Source organism: Doryrhamphus excisus, chromosome 19, assembly GCF_030265055.1.
Source record: "Doryrhamphus excisus isolate RoL2022-K1 chromosome 19, RoL_Dexc_1.0, whole genome shotgun sequence".
Taxonomy (NCBI): Eukaryota; Metazoa; Chordata; class Actinopteri; order Syngnathiformes; family Syngnathidae; genus Doryrhamphus; species Doryrhamphus excisus.
In genome coordinates, this window is record NC_080484.1 from 14446954 (window position 1) to 14462500 (window position 15547).

A 15547-nucleotide genomic window follows, 5' to 3' on the forward strand; every position below is an offset into this window, starting at 1 on the left:
ATATGTACACATGTTCGAAAGGGAGTGGGAAGAAGTCAAAACTTATCTAGTCCCACCCCCCTAACCACCCAAATTCCAACCTCATCCCAACAAAAACATACAGTATTCCTTAACACAGAAAATCCCATACAGTACATATTCTAGTACAAAAAGATAAAAAACACCCCAATGAACATAATGAAACGTCATTTTACCCAGTTAGCATCGTACTCAGGTCCATGTGGGAGCAATGTCGTAACTTACCAAAGTACTAACCACATGTTTGATGAGTACCCATTTGGCCCGCGGGCTACGAGTTTGAGACCCCTGCTATATAGTGTCATGCATTAAAAATCCAGGGTGTAGAGTGGGCAGCAGCATTATTGTTTTATTCATCAATAGCCCGACTAAAGGAAGAATTATTATTTTAGAATATATTATTTTTACCTTGATTTGACAACTATACTGTATATCAACTACAGTACATCTAAATATAATGCTGCCATGAGGTGTTGCTATTACCGTCTCTTACCGCTAGAGGGCATCCAAGAACATTCATTCATAATTCTACCTCACATGTGGCTTAAAATGTAAAATATATCAAAGTTTTCTTAATAACAATATCCTATTTTCTTCTCAGAAAATGTGACATATTTTGCCAAAAAATACATTATACAATATAAAAAATATACATAAACAAATACATACACACACACGGGTGACTTTTAGCAATATATTTTAGCAATATATTATATTGTGACAAACCACAACGATTTTTTCTTGTAAATGCATGATTTGAGTCATGTAATATTATTTACATATTTTAATATATCTCCTATGTATAATCCTGCTAAAATAAACAAGAGTAAAAATATAGAAAATGGAAAAAGTTTGTAGTCAACACAAAAACTGGAGCTGACTGCACTTGCACATATCCCCCGCAGGAGGTCGCTGTCGTGCTGACGTGAAGGTGTGTAGCAGCCGACATCTAAAACAGTGGGAGGAGCCTGACGTGGACTAAAGTGTCTTTCTATGTTGTGGTCCACTCGTTTCCCTCCAGTCCTCGTCAGTGCAGCTGTGACGCTGTCACTCCGCTGCTATCCCGTCGCTTTCCCTAAGAGCAGAGAAGCCGAAGCACCGGACAAACTCACCTCTCGTGAAGCCTGACAGCTAGCCTCAATTCCCCGGACAATGCACCACCGGCAGCACCGGTACTAGCAAGCAAGGCTTTGCCGGATAAAGAGCTCGTTGGAGCGGAGTAAAGGAAGGACGAACGCCGCTGTCTGTGGAGGAGGAGGACGAGGTGGAGGAGGAGGAGGTTGGCGAGGGAAGGTAAGCCCGCCTTTTGGTGCTTATGTGTCGGCCACCAGTTTGGACGGCTGCCGGTCACTTTCTACTGAATTAATCAAGCAATTAATTACATTTTTAACGCTGTGCGCAGCTGTTATGCATCACTAACAATACATATATATATACATACACACACGTATGTATATTTGTATATTTACATATATGTGTGTGTATGTATATATGTGTGTATGTATATATATGTATATATGTGTGTATGTATGTGTGTGTATATATATATATATTTATTTTTTTATTTTATATATGTATATATGTGTGTATGTGTATATATAATATATATATATATATACATACGTATATGTGTATATATATTTCATGTGATGGTGATGAGAGCCTGACTCCTCTTATTTGAAGTTGAAGCCCATCTTGAGTTGTCATTTGCGTGGAGTGTGCAGTAAGTAGAGCGAAGTACTGCGATTGTCTTGTACTGTACAGTATTGCAGTATTATATAGCATGTCAGCAGCCGACCAAGACAGTCATGCTGAGTGTGTAGCTGATGGTGCTGGCACTAATACAGTAGGCAGGAGTGGCGGCCATATGAGAACGACGGCGTCCACGATGATGCGGCCCCCGAAGAAGGAGCACATGTTTGCAAATATGTCACGACAAGAAAGCAGCACGCCGTGTTTGTGTTTGTGTTTGTGTTGCCGCTTCCTAAATTTAGAGAGCAGAGTGCGAGGCGTCACGTTGCTGGCAGTGATGGTATTATCATAAGCCATATTTAGCATAATTTATTAACCTATCACCTCACACACACACGCACCGTGTACCTACAGTATCATTCCATAATCCGTGCACCGGTATCGGACATGCTTTACGTGTCCCCGGGGAACCGTTTTGCACACTTTTGGAATCTACCAGGAGACTCTTCCTCTTTGTTGTTGTTGTGCCCAATAAGTAACAATATGGCCGCCGCAGGCCTTGCTGTTACAGTAAACCATCGGATATATCGGATTCAATTGTTCCCACTGGTTTTGTCCGATATAAGCGAAATCCGTTATATGCGTATACCGGAATAGGTCCGTTTTACGCATATATCGGATTTATATCCGGTATATGCGTAAATCGGATTTATATCCGTTATAAAAAGGCACTTACTTGACTATGTTTCCAATGTACCTGGACGCACAGATGACGTCGTATAGCGGCCCGTCACGATTCGGCGAATCGGAGCGCCACGATGCGGCCATCCGATATATGCGAGGGAAATTTAACGGAAATGCATTGGAACGGGACTGGAGATTTTGTCCGAAATAGGCGAAATCCGTTATAAAAAATCCGACGTATGCAATGAATTTTTATTGGAAATGCATTACAGAAAAATCGGTTCTTTTTTATCTGTCCGTTGTGAGCGAATTTCCGATATATCCGAGTCCGATATATCCGAGGTTTACTGTATTATTATTACTATTGGTTTGCTCTTCTCACCGCCACACAAATAACCAAATGGAAGGACCAAACAAGAACCAAATCCAGTAAATAGTCGGTGACGCCATTGTCTGCTTGTTGGTTGTGGCGACCACGAAGAACGGAGATCTCAAGTTTGTAGTGTTCGTAGTTTGTTTGACACGACAAAGAACCCATGGCTATGGTCTGGAAGCCTTTGTTGTCGCTGGTGAAGCCCAGACTTCCTTCTCCCCGGGTCCTGGGTCTTCTCACTGGTCGGCCATATCCTGACAGGATTCCCAAGCCACCTCATCTTTTCACCTTATCTCCCAAGGAGAGGAAGGTAGATTGGTCGGGAAGTTGAGCATTTCTGTTTGTCTCCATTCCAGCTTACCCCGACTCCTTTCCTTTTCTTGTTGTTGGTAGGCCCGCCCCGCTCATGTAAAATGGTCCAATCCCGTCAGGCGTAGCGATTGCATGCGAAACTTGGTAGGACATTTTCAACCAATAGGAAACTCAAAAAGCTACGATACTCCCTCCTTGTTATCAGAGCACACGCTGCTGCTTGCACATGGTCCGTGCTTCCTGCTGCTGTTGCTGCTGGCGGTGGACAACGAAGCCCCCGAAAAAGGGTGGCCATGAAAGGCAGGGTGTGTTCTAGAAGGAAATGGTTCGTCGCCGCCGGTGTGGCCTCCGGTTGTGTGCTGTCGTTTAGAGACGAGAAGGAGAAGGGAAAGCCTGGAGACGCCAGCCAGCCAGCCAGGCAGGCGGCGTCGGCATCGTTACACAAACGCTGAGTGTGTTTCGCCAGTCAGGCTCTCAGTGTGACGCCAGCTTTCTTCTTGGTGTGTGTGTGCGTGTGTGCGTGTGTGTGTAAACAGTGTTTGTTTGCATCAGCAGTTTGTCAACAAATATTAACATGCAGCTGCCGTCACAACAACATGTAGTCCTTCTCCCGTGGAAGACAAACCTTCTTTTTATTCATGCAAAAACAATATATATATTTTTTTATATTTGACATTTCAGATTCTATTTCTTCAAATGTCAACTTTTTATTTCCTTATTTTATTTTTCAAGTTTTTCGAGTCCCGTTCCAGCAAATCCAGAATCAGAGAAATCTATCCAATATCAAGATGACCTTTATCATACTAATCATCCTGCAGGAATGTACATTAGTTATGATTGACGGGCATCAGAAAGTAGATTTGAAGGAAGAGGATTGTTCAATATTGTAATATTTTCAACCAACCTGTGGATATTTTCCGTACAGTATATGGATGTTGTAAATGAGTAGTACTCCCAAGGTAATCCGATGGTATTGGACTATCGTGCCAGCAGGGAAATGGCTGAATCCTGGACACATGCAGTGTATGGATGTTAGCGATATTAGCGATATTAGCGATATTAGCGATAGTAACAATATTAGCGATGTTAGCCATAGTAGCGATGTTAGCAGTGTTAGCGATGTTAGCGCTGTTAGCGCTGTTAGCGATATTAGCGATAGTAACAATATTAGCGATGTTAGCCATAGTAGCGATGTTAGCAGTGTTAGCGATGTTAGCGCTGTTAGCGATATTGGCGATATTGGTAGAAATGAATGAATGAATGATTAATCCAAATTGATGAATGAAATGCTGTCATGGTGAGCGGGAACGTTCGTGTGGGGAAGGATTTACTCGGCGGACCCACTCCACCTAAACAGGTTGAAAATGAGCTGAATCTCCTCGTACAACAAAAAAAAAAAACGCATTTATTAAAAACAGAAAAATTAATAAACTTTGCTTTGGTTTCGATTTTCTACAAGAAAAGCTCTGATAAAACATTCCACTGTTCTCAAATATCTTACTTTTTATTTTTCTGCACAAAATAAGATGAAAAATAAATAAACAAATCAAGAATAAAGAAAATAAATCAATCAGTAATAAATAAATATAATAGTAATAAAAGGGCAAATAATAAAACCTTAAGAAACCACATATAGTTGGTGGGTAGACAAATTATTTTTTTCAGATTAAAATGAACAAAGCATTATTAGAGCCCTGTAGACATGACAAAACACGACTATAGTCACATTTATACTCTTTTTATTTACAACATATTGCGCAACTGCAGGGTCTTGAGACACATGCTAACTCGCAAACTAGAGAGCTAGCAACCTAAACGGTAGCCTTCAAGTTATTTCCTTTAAACTTAAATAGCCAAAAACTTACCACTTCCACACGGATAGGGAGGATAACTATTAACAGTTATTTAACCTTTAACATGAACATGAATCAAACGTAATAATTTTTTCTGGGTACATGATACCATACAGCATCCATATCAAACTTGCGCGGGCCGCACTAACATTAAACTTTCATATCAAGGTGGGGGCCTCAAACTAGTGTCCTGCCGCATGTTTGAGACCCCTGGTGTAGATGATGCAAGGTGGACGAGTGTCAACATTTTGTGTCTTTGGAATAATCCATCATCAATTGTTATCATGTCTGCTGGTTTTCTCATTTTAAGAGTTATTTTTTCTCAGGTGATTTCTACTTTTTAAATGTTTATTGTTATTATGACACATATTGTGTTTTATTAGAGATGCTGTCTCGTGGTCACGTGCTAGTAGGAGGGGTGGAGTCGGTGTGAAAGCCCCCCCGTGGGGGACACTTAAGCCCCTCGATGATGACACAGCATGGAAGGAGGTGGGCTGGAAAAACACGTATGCCCCCCGCTGTGCCGCATGTTATTCCATCTTCGGATCATCTACTAAATATTCATCAGCCCTGAAATCTTTGACTCAAAGCGTTCCGAAATACAGAGAAGAAAGAGGCTGGGCGGAACCACGTCTGGTCCAGACTTTAAGAAGTTTAGAAGTTAAATATCTCAATCTGACTTCCATGTCCTTCACCCCAACACATGCCTTTGGCTTTTTCTTTGGCTCATTGTCTGTGTGAGCTTGGCTGCTATAGGTTTGACCTGGGTTGAACTGCAAGGTATTGATTCTCAGCGCCCCTGGTGGTGTTGTGCATGTATTGAGCTAGCTTCGCCGGCGTAGCGTAAAGCCGTATTAGCGTTGAGCGTTTATTGGTGGGGAGCCAATCCATCCTCTGCGAGGAGCAAACATGCAAAGACTGAGGAGGAACGTGTGATTTGTATCCTTCCGGCGGCGTCGCTCCACTTAAGAGGAAAACCTAAATCATATTTGCTCGGGAAGGCGTGCGTGCGCATTCCTAATGGCGTCTTATTTACACCATGTGTTGGCTAGCTGGCTGGCAGGGAGGGGGGGGTGAGGGGTGAAGTATTGGCAGCGTAGCAGACGGAGCTGCATGAGGCCTTCGTTGTCGCTGGTGATGGCTTGAAGGTGTGGATGCTCCCCACCCATCCAAACATGCTGCTGCTTCTATCACGCAAACAGACTCCGCCCACTCCGCTGTGATTGGTCAGGGCTTCAGCAGCTCGAAAGTCTCGTCCTGACGTCTCGTCTTTCTCCTTGGTGAGTCAGTTGGCGCTGCATTGATTTTATGGTCCTCACTTGGCCTGTTTTACGTGCACACACACACACACACACACATGGACGGCCAAGCATGGTAAAAGTCATGTCTCCAGCGGATGAAAGGTGGCCTTTCAGGATCGTGGCGTCATTGTGCTGGGGGCGGGGGGGGGGTTTGAGTGTCTGCGGGAACAGCGGTCGCCTCCTCACCCAGGAGAATAAATGTTTAAGATCATCAAGCCCCGCCTCCATCCACTAATTAGTCTCTGATGAAAGGCTGACGTGACGGCCGATGGATAGAACATGGATGTGTATAGCCGCTAGGGGGTGTGGCCTGGGGGGTGTGTCACCATCAGCTTTTGGGGAGTTTGGATGTGATCAAGAAAAGCAACATACGCTTGATTAGCATCTAGCAGGACGAGTTAGTCCAAATGTCTTCTAGTCTTACCATCTCCTGTTGGCTTCCTGTTGACACGCAAAGGACTTGAGTTTTAAACCAGCAACTTAACCCCAAAGCTCCCCAGGAAATCTACCTTCCATGTAGCAAAACATAAAACATCTGGCCAAGAGCAGGTCATTGGAGGCCTAGCATCCTAGCTAGATGTAGCTACAATGTCCATCAGAAAGGGCCAAAGGGAGGCTGACGTCATTGCAGCGCCCCAATGAATGTGTTGTTTAGACGCAATGCCTTATGTGCATTAAACCCATATCGGTACATGTTTGTATCTTCATCAGGTGTATTGTTGGAGTGTTAAGTTGCTGTGGGATGACTTTTTCTGTAAGATTTTTTTTCTGTGGCGGTGGTATAAGAAATGACCTTTTGGGTTGACAAGATCATTGGCTGGTCCTGCTAGAGAATGAGCTACTGACTTCCAACTGGCAGGCAGCAACGTATCAAAATAATAGGTGTAGTTGTCAAGTCAAGGAGACGGGAATTTAACCATCGACTCCGCATGAGCTGCAGGCTTGAACCTTCATCATCATTTCCACACAGGAATGATGTTTTCATTTCAGCTTAGGAAAGTTGTGTGTGGAGTACCGTATGAGTTTCTTCTTCCTGGAACTATTCCGTGTGGACTCTTCTTGCCAGAAGGCACTTCATCACTGCTTCATCCTGCTCCTCTTCCTCCCGCTATGAAGTCTTCAGCTGAAGTATTCCCTTTCATTTGTTTGGAAGACTTTCCTGGGAGGTGTCACAAGGATGTCCAGGAGGAGAAGGTCCAGGCGTCTGCTGGAGTCTCGACACCTTTTCTTGGCGTCTTATTGTGAAATCCAAGGAAACAAGCTGTGAGAACCCCCTGATGATGTCGGCATTTGTCAACGTTCCTGTGTAGGAGTTTTGGAGAAGAAAGCTGTGTGTGGAATGATGCTGTCTTTGTCCTCCATCCATGGATGGCGACTTACTTCCTGATGGCAGGAAGCCGGTGTCGCTGCACTCCAACACGACTGAATGCTTCCTTTGGGATCCATGGCCCATCACGCAGCCGTCGGTTTGTTTCCAACAGCCACCTGCTGATAGCATCCCGCCCTGCTGGTAGAAACGTGTGTCGCAGGCTATGACGTAAATCTTCGTTGACAGAAATGTTGAAATTTAATATTTACACGTTTTTACAGCATCGGAAAACGTTAAGAATGTTTGTGTCATCTCTGGCTATCTCTTGGCCGCATACGGCTATAGAGCCGTGGCTTGCCGACCCCCGTTTTAAGACACAAAAGACTCCATTATCTCCATCATTCAACCAATTGTTTGGTCAAATCTTTCATTTTTATTCTCAATTTACTATTTCCCTCTAAACAAGCTAAAATATATTTGTTCCCATGAATCAATCAGTGGACAAAGATTTTGCTAGAATACTCTATGTATGTATGTATCTACGTATGTATGTGTGTGTATATACGTATGTTTGAACATACGTATGTGTATATACGTATGTATGTATGTGTGTGTATGCATGTATGTGTGTATACGTATGTATGTATGTACGTACGTATGTGTGTATACGTACGTACGTATGTATGTACGTATGTGTGTGCATGTATGTGTGTGTATATACGTATGTGTATATACGTATGTATGTGTGTATACGTATGTGTGTGTATATACATATGTTTGGACATACGTATGTGTATATACATATGTATATATGTATGTATGTATGTGTGTATGTGTGTGCATGTATGTGTGTGTGTATATATGTATATGTGTGTGTATATGTATGTGTGTGTATACGTATGTTTGTACATACGTGTGTGTGTATACGTATGTTTGTACATACGTATTATGTATGTATGTATGTATGTGTGTATACGTATGTACGTGTGTATACGTATGTACGTGTATATACGTGTGTGTATACGTGTGTATACACGTGTGTGTGTATACGTGTGTATATTTGTTCAAGGATGAATAAAAACGTGTTTGTCATTTTAATTGTTGATGTTTGCGTTGTCGTCTGCAGGCGTGTGAGGACCCGGGGCGAGCTGAGTAAATATCGTATGATGAGCATCCTCCTCCTCCAGCAGAGAGCCAAGGTAAGAAGTTTTGGTTGAAGTTTTTATCATATTACAAATTGGGAAAAGGATTCTTCTTCATTTTGCTTGTTTTGCTTTTCTGAGTGTGAAATGAAATGTTTGCATCGGCCATCTCCTTTCTACTATGTACAGTACAATACAATAATTACTCCACGTACAATACAGTAAATAGAGTATTTAGAGTACTTACTGTACTATGTCAATCACCACCATTGTGTGTGTGTGTGTGTGAGTTTTGGTGTTTGGATGAAAGTTATCATTTCTTGGTGGGCAACATTAAGGAAAGCTTATCTGGCTTACAGCCACGCCCGTATAAGGAAGTCTGCATCTCTGTGATGTCACAAAGGGGCAGTCTTACCACGCCTCCTGAAAGCGAGCGTTTTGAGCCATCCCAAACTTCTTTCAGGGCTTCCTTCCAAATGTGCAGACCTCATTAAATGAAACTTTGGCGTGCTTTAACACGGGAATACAACATTCTAAGCATCATAGATCCCCTTTAAACATTCCATGGAAAATTTATTTTCTCCAGACGTATTAGCACGTTAGCTGGCAGGGTGCGGGCTCATGAGGCGGCATGTGCGTCAGTGTGGTACAATCTGGTGTTCCACAAATGAGGCAGCCAATAAAGGAATTTAATATCCTCCTCGTTTATTCAATTGAGTCTGAGATGAGATTCCCCGCGCCTGTTAAATATTTCATCTGTGACGTCGGGGTGTCCTCTGTGCAAACACACAGTGGCCGTTCCACGCCGTAGCGTCGCTTTGAGCGGAGACCTGATCTTCATCAATCACAGGGGCAGAAAGGGCGGCTGCTTTATGACATCGCCGCCTCAATCCTATTGTTTGGCACGTACTTAATTACCTCCATCTCATTCCACACGCTCGCTGCGCTGCGGCGTGGGGCGTTGCAGCGACGGCGGCGTGGCACCCGGGTGCTCTGGGTGTTGATGTGCCGTGAGATCCACCAGACAATTACCACCTTATTACAACCGGGTCCATCCGGGTGTCTGGAGATCACACAATTTGCTATAAACGGGTCTGTGCAGGATTCGCCACTCCATCCCCCCGACCGCTGGTCCAGGACGGCGGCCATGTTGAGTTACGGCAGCCGTGCCAATTTCCTCTTAACGACGTAGGGGGACACCTGTAGACACTCCAGATGAGACGATGAACTCCTTTTTGTCTTTGCTGAGATCATCTTCTTCCCTTTGCATGAAGGAAGTGTTGACTTTGACTGATTGTTTAGCCTTACTCACACACACACACACACACACACACACACACACACACACACACACACACACACACACACACACCTGATGGATGATTTATTGGTGCAGTGGGAAGAAAGCAATCAATATCAAATATCTTCTTTTGCTATTGAGCACAAAAAGTAGCAGGAAGGTGCACTATGTGGACAAAAGTATTGGGACAGACAATCATTAAAAAAAAGTAATAATTAAACCGATCAATAATGCTTTTACGTCCTACTTCTCCATCCTGTGGAGAATCCTGTTTGGTGTGGAAGAACATCATGTGACCAATGAGTCGCAAAAGGACTCCCACAAGAGACTTTCCTCATAGGCTTAGTATATACGCTATATGACGCAATGCTAATATCATGCTAATGCTAGTTACAGTTCCAAAACGTTGCAGGGTTTCCGACATGAATTAAATATTGTTACGTTTTTTTGGAGTAAATTTCTCCAGGTACAGTATATACGCTATATGACGCAATGCTAATATCATGCTAATGCTAGTTACAGTTCCAAATCGTTTTTATTAACTTTTTATTTTATATAAATAAATAAAAATATGAGTAAAAAATATATACACTTTTTATTATATATATATATATACACTTAAAAAAAATTAAAAATTATATATATATATATATATAAAATAAAAAGTGTATATATATATTTCAAAAATATATATTTTATATATATAAAGTATTATTTTTATTTACATTTTTTAAAATTAAAAAATCATTTAAATTTAAAAAAATTATATTCTTTTTTAAATTAAATTCTTTTTGTGGAAAAAAATATTTTTTTAAACTTCAAGCCCTGAGTATGTCAATGTACTTCATAAAAATACTACATGTATTTAATGAATGACAGTGGTGGCTTCCATGGATGCATCTAGTGATGGTGATAGTGATATCCATGCAGGTTTCATGGCCGCATGGATGCATACCAACATGGCCGCATGGATGCATGCACATGCGTGTGCGATTCAGAGCGATGCGGCTGATTAAGAGCAGTGCATCACTGCCGGAGAACAACCTTGGCGTTCATATCTAAGGATGTGGCAAACGCTCGGCGAGCAGCATTCCCCAGACTACGGCGCTGCGGCCCGAACAATGAGCTGCGTGTGGGCGGCCAAGTACGATGGCGAGATGCACTTCAGGCTTCCTTTGTTTTCCGTTCCTTTTTTCTTTGCAGAGGTTGAGGTGCCTCTTTAAAAATGTCTTCCTTTTGACCTTGACGACGGAATTCACAGCCGTCTTTGCAAAATGAAAGCAATCTCTTCCTCTTCCTGATTCAACCATCAGTTGGTTGGATCACATGTTGCCAAATGTTTCCTGTCAGCGGCTGGAAGCTCCTGAAGAGATGGTTCTCCTGGCCATCCATAGCTCTTCAGGAGGAATCATACAAACTCATCTTGGCCTTGTCTTTACCACGGTCAACTCACTTGCTGCCTGAACGGGCTACAGGTAGAAGAGTACTGAATATGCCAAATAAAACCAGGAACCTAATGAATCTTGAAGATCCTGGTTTCCATCCTTATCAGGTCTCTCCTTCGTCACATGGCTTTGACTAACAGCCAGCCATACCTGTCACTCATAGCATTTTATCATTCTCCTCTTTGTCTCCACACTTGGCGTTTCATTTAGCTCCACCTGGCTCACCGCCTAGACGGGCTGCAGCAGGATGGATGGATGGATGGATGCACTATGGTGAGGATGGATGGATGAGAGTACTATGGAGTAGATGTGTATGGAGGGATGAGGGGTGGATGAGAGTACTATGGAGTAGATGTGTATATGGAAAGATTAGGGGTGGATGGGAGTACTATATGGAGTAGATGTGGATGGGAGTACTATGGAGTAAATGTGTATGGAGGGATTAGGGGATGGATGAGTACTATGGAGTAGATGTGTATGGAGGGATTAGGGGTGGATGGGAGTACTATGGAGTAGATGTGGATGAGAGTACTATGGAGTAGATGTGTATGGAGGGATTAGGGGTGGATGAGTACTATGGAGTAGATGTGTGTATGGTGGGATTAGGGGTGGATGAGAGTACTATGGAGTAGATGTGGATGAGAGTACTATGGAGTAGATGTGTATGGAGGGATTAGGGATGGATGAGTACTATGGAGTAGATGTGTATATGGAAAGATTAGGGGTGGATGGGAGTACTATGGAGTAGATGTGGATGAGAGTACTATGGAGTAGATGTTTATGGAGGGATTAGGGGTGGATGGGAGTACTATGGAGTAGATATTTATGGAGGGATGAGGGGTGGATGAGAGTACTATGGAGTAGATGTGTATGGAGGGATGAGGGGTGGATGGGAGTACTATGGAGTAGATGTGGATGAGAGTACTATGGAGTAGATGTGTATATGGAAAGATTAGGGGTGGATGGGAGTACTATATGGAGTAGATGTGGATGAGAGTACTATGGAGTAGATGTGTATGGAGGGATGAGGGGTGGATGGGAGTACTATGGAGTAGATATTTATGGAGGGATGAGGGGTGGATGAGAGTACTATGGAGTAGATGTGTGTATAGAGGGATTAGGGCTGGATGTGAGTACTATGGAGTAGATGTGTGTATGGAGGGATTAGGGGTGGATGAGAGTACTATGGAGTAGATGTGAATAAGAGTACTATGGAGTAGATGTGTATGGAGGGATTAGGGGTAGATGAGAGTACTATGGAGTAGATGTGTATGGAGGGATTAGGGGTAGATGAGAGTACTATGGAGTAAATGTGTATGGAGGGATTAGGGGATGGATGAGTACTATGGAGTAGATGTGTATGGAGGGATTAGGGGTGGATGCGAGTACTATGGAGTAGATGTGGATGAGAGTACGATGGAGTAGATGTGTATGGAGGGATTAGGGGTGGATGAGTACTATGGAGTAGATGTGGATGAGAGTACTATGGAGTAGATGTTTATGGAGGGATTAGGGGTGGATGAGAGTACTATGGAGGGATTAGGGCTGGATGAGAGTACTATGGAGTAGATGTGGATAAGAGTACTATGGAGTAGATGTGTATGGAGGGATTGGGGTGGATGAGAGTACTATGGAGTAGATGTGTATGGAGGGATTAGGGGTGGATGAGAGTACTATGGAGTAGAATTAGGGGTATATTGTGGTGTAGACATGCTGCTGGGCAGTAAAAGAGAAGAGGTACTCCAGGTGTTGAAGTATTACCATTTGGGTAGTTCCCCTCGGGCGTGAGATGGAATCAATAAGCGTAGTTATTGTATTTATCTTTGTGTGCCATTGCTGGTAAATGTGTTTAGCAGTAAGCCCGGAGCGTGTTGCCTTATTGTCGGGCTGTGGCGGCGTTCGTGAAGATCATGGCTGCTGTGGAGTTACTCGGTGTCATGTTTCTGTGTTTCGGTGCATCTTCACGTGGCGGTGAAAGACGAAAGCCTTTGTGTGGCCGCCTCTCTCTCCGTTTTGGCAGTCGCTCGGCAACATGCGTGACATTCCCGTCAAGTCGTCATGTGGCATTCACCTCGCTTGACTCGGCGCCGCGCGGCGTCTTGGCTCTCCTCACGCTGTCAACAACCTGATGATTTTATCACGCTAGAGTGGAGGCCCAAAGCCTGCAGCCATTCACAGACTCACACTTTATTTACTTCCACGCTTCTTCTCTGCTTCTCTCCTTCACCTGCTTGCTCGTAGGCTCCTGGCAGTGATGGGAGGGTCCGTAGCGAGCATCCTACTAAGATCCCAAGGACGCTTTCTCATACTTGTGACCGGTCGGGTTGCAGATGGAATCTTAACTACGTTTCCTTCTCATTGAAAACATCCAAGTCGGTCATCTTCTTGACTAAATCAGCTTTGTACTGCATATACATAATTCACAACATGCCAGCATCACATCATAAACGTAGTATATTAATACACACAGTTAGCGTTCCATGATATATTGTATTATTGACTATAGGGAGGCGTCGTATAAGACTAGCAAAGCTGCCAAGTCATCTTCTCTTTGACCGGAAGGTTTGAGTTGAGACCTGCTCATCTCCAAGTGCGAGATGTCCTACTTCCCAGCAATCAGGCGTCGCGTGTCAGATGTAAACGCAGCGTGCAGCACATCCTGGATTTGATTGCCCTCTTTTTGCTTTACGTCCAACGTCTGCGCTCCCATCACAGGGAATATTTCATCTTCAAACTTTGCAACAAGTTCACTCAGCGCTCCACCTGGAAACTCTCGAGCTGTTCATGGATTTTCCTCCGATACCCAAGTTAGCTTGCGTCTGCTTGAAGCAAACTTATGTTTGGTGAAAAGAAGCCAAAGCAGGGGAAACGGCCTAAAACTAAGTAAGCAACCCATCTAACCACAGTTGGGAATCTCTTTCCCAACAAGCTGTGGTTCTACAACACGTAGTTCTGAGGGGGGGTGAGCAGCTTGGTCCGGTTATGCCGGCAACACTGATGTCCTCTTTCTGGCCTTGTTGGGAATTGTGCCATGTTTGGATTCTCGTCTGTGATTCCATCGCACGTAACTCGCTCTAAAGTGTGTCTCGTATTTACGAACCAAACCTTTTAACACAAAATGGGTTGTAACATGAAACGTCATAACATGAAACGTCATAACATGAAACGTCATAAAATGAAACGTCATAAAATGAAACGTCATAAAATGAAACGTCACAACATGAAACGTCACAACATGAAACGTCACAACATGAAACGTCACAACATGAAATGTCACAACATGAAATGTCACAACATGAACGTCACAGGTAACTCGCTTTCAAGTGTCTCGTATTTACGAAACAAACCTTTTCACACAAAATGGATTGTAACATGAAATGTCATAAAATGAAACGTCATAACATGAAATGTCATAACATGAAATGTCATAACATGAAATGTCATAAAATGAAACATCCTAACATGAAACGTCATAACATGGAACGTCATAACATGAAACGTCATAACATGAAACGTCATAACATGAAATGTCATACCATGAAATGTCATAACATGAACGTCACAGGTAACTCGCTCTCAAGTGTGTCTCGTATTTACGAAAAAAAACCTTTTCACACAAAATGGGTTGTAACATGAAATGCCATAACATGAAATGCCATAACATGAAATGTCATAACATGAAATGTCATAAAATGAAACATCCTAACATGAAACGTCATAACATGAAACGTCATAACATGAAATGTCATAACATGAAATGTCATAACATGAAATGTCATAACATGAAATGTCATAACATGAACGTCACAGGTAACTCGCTCTCAAGTGTGTCTCGTATTTACAAAACAAACCTTTTCACACAAAATGGGTTGTAACATGAAATGTCATAAAATGAAACGTCATAACATGAAATGTCATAAAATGAAACGTCATAACATGAAATGTCATAAAATGAAATGTCATAAAATGAAACATCCTAACATGAAACGTCATAACATGAAACGTCATAACATGAAATGTCATAACATGAAATGTCATAACATGAACGTCACAGGTAACTCGCTCTCAAGTGTGTCTCGTATTTACGAAACAAACCTTTTCACACAAAATGGGTTGTA

The 15547-nt window shown here is 42.8% G+C and overlaps 1 protein-coding gene across 1 annotated transcript in view; it reads left to right on the forward strand.

The window, feature by feature from the left end:
• The first annotated feature begins 1016 nt into the window (after nucleotides 1-1016).
• The window catches only part of LOC131107467 (kelch-like protein 29), a 117998-nt gene continuing 103467 nt past the window's right edge, over nucleotides 1017-15547 (forward strand). The window contains exons 1-2 of the mRNA XM_058057548.1: nucleotides 1017-1311; nucleotides 8669-8741. The gene's annotated coding sequence lies outside the window, so the exon portion shown is untranslated. The remainder of the gene's footprint in view (nucleotides 1312-8668; nucleotides 8742-15547) is intronic.